Source organism: Durio zibethinus, chromosome 13 (genome assembly GCF_047325235.1).
Source record: "Durio zibethinus cultivar Kanyao isolate XHJ-2024 chromosome 13, ASM4732523v1, whole genome shotgun sequence".
In the NCBI taxonomy this organism is placed as follows: domain Eukaryota; kingdom Viridiplantae; phylum Streptophyta; class Magnoliopsida; order Malvales; family Malvaceae; genus Durio; species Durio zibethinus.
In genome coordinates this window covers 10,269,639-10,276,268 of record NC_143174.1, presented here as the reverse complement: position 1 = coordinate 10,276,268, position 6,630 = coordinate 10,269,639, and the positions used below count along the sequence as shown (strand labels likewise).

Here is a 6,630-nt window from a genome sequence, read left to right as displayed (position 1 = left end):
AGTGATTGTTGGTTAAGTAGATCTAGGCTTATACATTATTCTTATATGTTCTTTTTTTTTTTAATTGCAAATCAATCCAAGATTCTGTTATTTTAGATATAAGAGTTTAGTACTTAAATCCACCCAACAAGTCCATTCTATAATCATTGTGGGATAACATTCTACTTCCATCAATATTATTACTTGATTACGATATGTGCACTTATAAGAATTAAGAAAATTAGCAATAAAGTTTTTGGTACCGTTGTCAGGGATTATAGTGGTGTTCGATTCAATATCAATAAGGATTTTATATTTTTTTGTAATCTAAACATTTACTTTTTATTGCTCTTATATATTTTGATCTTTTCTTGTTTGTATGCACAGATCTAGAAGTGTTGACCTTGCTCAAATTGACGACAATATTGAAAGAACTTTAAGACGTTTAAGGAGAGAACAAACAACAACACCTACACCTAAACAAATGGAAATAACAAAGAACAAAGAACTTTAAGGGCTTATGCTATTCCTAATACTAATGGTTTTGAACCATCCATCTGAAGGCTGGGCATACAAGCAAATAACTTTGAGATCAAGCCTTTGATTATTCAAATGGTCCAAATTTTTGTATTGTTTGGCAGTTTACCAAGCAATAATCCTAACCTTCACTTGTCTAATTTTCTTGAATTATGTGATACATTCATGTATAATGGTATTTCAGATGATACGATAAGACTAATATTTTTTTTTTCTCTCAAGGACAAGGCAAATAGTTAGTTAACATCATTACCATTTGGATCAATCAATATTTGTGAGGAATTGGTTCAAAAGTTCCTCACAAAATTCTTCTCACCTACTATGACTACCAAGTTGAGAAATGAAATAACTACCTTTATGCAAGTGGATGGTGAAAATCTTTATGATGCTTGGTAAAGTTTAAGGAGTTACTGAAAAAGTGTCATATCATGGTCTTTCCCAATGACTACAAATTATATATTCTACAATGGTCTCACTCCATCCCTGAGAACTACATTAGATTCGACTGTTGGAGGAGCCATTATGAGCAAAACTACTGAAAATGCACATGAATTGATAGAGGAAATGGCAGCCAATAATTACCAATGGGGTATGAAAAGAAAGGTACATAGAAAAACTGCTAATGTATATGAACTTGATGCTTTTACTTCAATAAATTCACAATTACCAACCTTGACGAAAAAGATTAAAGCTTTAGGAACCCTATCCTAAACCACTTTTGTCATTGCTATACAAAGCCCTTTGTGTCTTGTGAAATAAATATGTGATGGACTTTCAACTATCTTCATAGTTTTGGATATAAAAAAAATATCACAGTACTTGTAATATTAGGAAGATCCTTTTTAAGAACTAGAAAGGCAATGATTAATATGCAAAAGGGGAAATTTACAATGAGAATGCATAATCAAGATGAGACTTTTAAGGCATCCAAAAAGGTGAAAGGTTGATACAATTTAGAATAAGCTGAACTCATAACATTGTGCTCTGAACTAAGTAAAGACTTTAAGTTGTGATCATTTTTTCAGTCTTAAACCATCCATTAAGGAACCCTCAACATAGAGTTAAAGCCTTTACTGTCTCACCTTAGGTATGCATTCCTTGAAGATGCATCCACTCTACCAATCTCTCTACAACCCTAAGCAAAAAACAAGAGGATAAGTTGTTAGTAATGTTAAAGAAACATAAAAAGGCATTTGTTTGGTCAATAGCAGATAGTAAGGGTATTAGTCTTGCCATATGCATGCATAAGATCGTGCTGAAAGATGACCACAAGGCAATGATTGATTAGTAAAGATGTCTAAATCCTACTGATAATTCTATTTTTGTTTTAGAAGTATCATGAGCGTATTTGATCAATTATATTACTTACTTGATAAATTTTTACTTGATTTCTAGCAATTTAATTCAATTATCCACCCAATTAATTTATTTGTCTCATGTTGGAGGTAAATTCAATGGTAAAAGAATAAAGTGAAATTGCAAGGAAATTTAAAGATTAAAAAGACAAGGAAGTGGCGTAAAGAATGCAAGACTGTGTATAGGTGAATACATGTACATGAAGAGGATAAAAGTTATGAGACATCTTCAAAGTAGCACACACAGTTGGTTGTTGTGTTGGCCTCTTATTTGGATAAAAAATGATAAACTATTAGCTCTCTTGCATGAAGGAAGAAAGCCATCAAACTTTCAAAGCTAAGAGCTAGTTGCTTGCATGAAGAAGTGAAGAAACTAAGAGTTACATGTGTTTTAGCTATAACCACTCTTTGTATGAGATGTAAAAGTCACCAAGATGCTGTCAAAAGAAATCGATTGACATGTAAGTTAGCTATCAAGGCTTTGTAATTTGGTTGCATGAAGGCTTGCTAAGCTAGTCACACTTGCATGAAGAATATGATAATGATGTGGATGACATATTACCAAATGGATAAGAAGACTTATTCCATTACATTGACTGCTGCTATGTTTAAGAGCTGTTTGCCATTTAAAAAAAAAAAGAAAAGGTGCTATTGCTTTCACTATATACAATCATGCACTCTCCAAAATAAGGCACAAAATTAATTGCTACCTTAGTAGATAGAACCTAAAAATAACACATAAAGAGAGAAAAATTCTAGCCTATTTGCTTGGTATTTTGGTGCACCCTCATTAGCTATTGAATGACAGTTAGATGAGGTAAAATATCTTAAATTTTTTTGCATTGCAAGAAAGGAAGCTAGCTACCTCAAATGTGACCAAGAGTTTTTAAAAGAATAACCTAACTAGGATGCCACTACTTACTATCATAAGTTGAACTCCAGGATTTTTTATTTTGGCACACACAATTTGCTTGATTGAGGTGCTGAGTTGGCTGCTTCTTGCCATGCCATTAATGCATGAAATGAAAAAAAATCATCTGCAACTAGAAAAAGACAAAGCAAGCTAAAAATGTGATTGGTCTTCTTTAAAAAATGATGCTTGTATGGCATAATTTTAGGAGAAATTTTAGGGCAAATTTTGTAAAGATGACTTGAAATTTTCCTTCTCTTCTATTGAATGGTAAGAGTGCATAAAGATCCACACAAGAACATGCAAAGAAGAGCAAACCATGCCCAATGCTGCCAAATTTCTTTTTTTGTGTTGTATTTAATTTTTGAGATTTTGGAAAGGCTTTTGTTACAAGAATTAGAAGGCGTATAAGCATGCAAATGAGGAATAAGTTTGAATGGCAGTAGCACATGAAAAGGAGATAGAATGCATGTAAATTGGAATGTGGTGCATGAACATTTCCTATTGCTACCAGTTTTCAAAAAATTATGGTTTGGAAGCTTAAAGAGCTCCAAAAATTACTCTTTATTGAGTTTAAATGGCTGCCAACACATCTCAAACATAGTAAATTATCATCTTCCCATTAAACCACTCCTAGAAGCTCACATGATGGAAACATGACATGGACAAGAGAGCCTTTACATTTTTTATTTTTTTTCAACTCTAAAATGGTCCCAATAATGGTTGGGATTTTGAAGGCTAAGTGGTATTACTAATAGCCATTGATTACCTAACAAATTAGCCTAGCTTTGACCTTTAAAAAGAACATTTTTAGGGCTGTAAAAAGGGGGACACTTTGTATTTTTTTGGTTTTTCTATTCTTGGTGTAAAAATGGCTCAAACAGATAGCAACCATGGCTGGTTTGGTTGAGTTCTTTTAGCCTTTCCTTTTAGCTTTCTTTCTTGGTTATTTTCTAAGACAATTTACTTTTCTTTAAGTTATCTTTCATGTTTGAAGCTCTATTTTAAATTTCAAACACTTTGTTTACCTTTAAGTTAATGAAATTTCAATCTTTAGCTACCTTGTTTCCAAGACTGTTTTGTTATTCTTTTTCCACTATGTTCAATTTGGTTTCTCTTTAAGTTTTTGCTATTTTTATGTTATTTGAGTTTGGTTTTGGGTAAAGGATGAAAGCCTAGAGTGACCTTGTGTTTAAGAAATCATTTAAGGGGTCATAGATGGCTTGACTCTATTTTAGCTTATTTTATTGTTATGTTTTCAAGCATTATTTTCAACCCAGTTTTTCACCTATTTTTGTTTGGTTTTTGGATTTTTTCATATTTTTTTTTGTTTTTAAGCTTCTTTCAATATATGACTTTAGATTGAGAATATCACACACGTATCTTGAGTTATGCTAGCATTTAGGCTGAAAGGTCCATATTGTTCCCATTTATCATGATGCATTTACAACACTAATTTTGTCCCTATTCTATTCAATTTTTAGAGGTTGGTTCTTATAGGATTTTTGTTGCATTTTAAGTCTAATTTAAGTTCATGATGTTTGTTTTAATATTCATGCATCTCATGTTATTTTTCCTTGCATTATAGCTCATAGGTTCACTTGGTGGTCCATTATGTTTTATTTTATTATTTTTCTTTTTAGGTAATGTGTAGTTTGGTGTTGGATGTTTCCAGCCCTAGAAAGGTTCATTTTTAGGTTATTGTTCAAGTCTTGGTTATGTCATATGCTACCATATAGGTTAGGTTGCATTTCTTTTAGTTGTTTGCATGTTACTATTTTAAGTGTTCGATGAAATGCCTATTTGGAATTTAGTCTTTTCATTTTCTATTTTAAATTTTTGGTTAGGACAAGTTTTTAAATCTGGATGCAGTAGTTAAATGATATATTTTAGGCTATTTTCATGTTTGAATCATGTTTATTTAGGGTCTTTCATGGTAGGGTAATGTCTATGTCTATAGAGGGTTTATTTCTAAAATGTTTGACTTGGCTTTTTTGTCTTTTTGCTAGGTTTTAGGGACTAATTTTTGCTGCTGTTCCAGGTTTTGCTCTAGTTCTTAAATTTCCTAAGTTTGGTCTTTAATTGAGCCTTTAACTTGCCTTTCCAATTATTGTTGCATGTATGCTTATTTGTTAGTCAATTTAAGCTTCACTAACATGTTTATTTAGTTTTAATTGTTGTTAATCTGCATGATAATTTACATTTATAATTTCATTTATTTGTGTATGTCATTGCCCAAAAATATCATGTTTATTTGGTTTTTTTCATAATTTTGTAGTAATTAGGGTTAATGTTTCAATTGGTATAATTTTAGGTTTAACTAATTATTTATGTAGGTTTACTTTTATTAATTTAGTTTAATTAAAATTTTTTTCCCTCAATCCAAATATATCCTAGATATCCCATTTCAGTAATTCACTATAGAATAGAAACCCAATCTCTAAAGAAACAATAACGCAGAATACTTTCAATCTATATTACTTGTGCAACTCATGCACTTATGGTACTCCTACATGACCAGTAACAAGTTTTTGGCATTGTTGTTGAGGATTGACACATTTAGTTTAGGGTTAATATTGATACCAGACATACGAGGATATAGTTTGGGTCATCTTCTCTTGTAGATGTTGTAAATACCTTTTTTTTATTTTTTTATTTTTGGTTTTATGATCTATGAATCTATGTTTGGTCCATGCATAGAAGTAGAAGTCTTGATTTGATCCCTTTAGAACCAGAAATAGAAAGAACACTTAGGAACATTAGGAGGAAAAGATGAGAGAATCTTGCTCCACCTAAAACTGTGGCCAATCCCATTGATAACAAAACTTTTCGAGATTATGCTATGCTCAATGTTGATGATTTTCAGCAAAGTATAAGATGGCCAGCAATCCAAGCTAACAATTTTCAAATCAAGCCTACCATTATCCAAATGATCCAGACTTTAGTACAATTTGGTGGCCTTGCTAGCAAGGACAAGAACACACATTTAAGGAACATTTTAGAAATATGTGACACATTCAAATACAATGGTGTCTCTGATGATGCTATTAGACTTAGGTTGTTCCTTTTCTCTCTTTGCGATTAGGCTAAAAGCTAGCTCACTTCAATGCCCTCTGGATCGATCACTACTTGGAACGATCTTGTCCAAAAATTTATGCAAAAGTTCTTTCTACTAGTGAACACTACAAAGGTTTTCAATGACATCACTACTTTCACTCAATATGATTTTGAGTCTCTTTATGAAGCTTGGGACCTATATAAAGAACTGCTTAAGAGGTGTCCTCATCATGGCCTACCCAGATGGCTAGAGGTTCAAGAATGATTTATCAACAAGTTTTCTATAAAATTCAACCTAAAAATCAGAGAAATTAACAAAGAAATTAGTTCACTAAGCTAGGAAACCAAACAATACACAACTAAGCAGAAAATAGAGCATAAACAACACAATTAATCCAACAGCTATCAAAATCATGAAATAAATTGCAACAAAATGGAAATAAGCTAGACAACAAGTAAATCTAAGTGATCAAAGGTTGAAAGGATCAAACAATTTTTCAAGAGGATAGAAGAGTTGTGCTCAAGCTTGGAGATCACGTCTGGACTACACTGGATTCGGATTTCAACCTCAAATTGTGAGAATTAATTATATTGTTTGGTAAAAAATTGATTTTGATTTTTTACTATGTTAGAGCCTAATGAGCTAAAAAACTATGAAAAAAAATTGGAGCAAAAACAAGTAAGAAATGATTAAGTTCTAATTAAAACATTGCAACTAGGTCAGTGTGAAAATGCATAAACAAATTTGAAATCAATGAGAAAACTTGAAGATTTAAGCTGGAAATTTTTAAA

At 31.7% G+C, this 6,630-nt stretch overlaps 2 non-coding genes across 2 annotated transcripts; both read right to left on the bottom strand.

The window, feature by feature from the left end:
- Window positions 1-846: 846 nt before the first annotated feature.
- Window positions 847-951, bottom strand: LOC149515315 (small nucleolar RNA R71). Its single transcript, XR_016327178.1, has one exon. It is a non-coding gene; the product is annotated as a small nucleolar RNA R71 (small nucleolar RNA).
- A 5,017-nt stretch (window positions 952-5,968) lies between these two features.
- LOC149515314 (small nucleolar RNA R71) lies at window positions 5,969-6,075 on the bottom strand. The gene has a single exon (XR_016327184.1). It is a non-coding gene; the product is annotated as a small nucleolar RNA R71 (small nucleolar RNA).
- Between the last annotated feature and the right edge of the window lie 555 nt (window positions 6,076-6,630).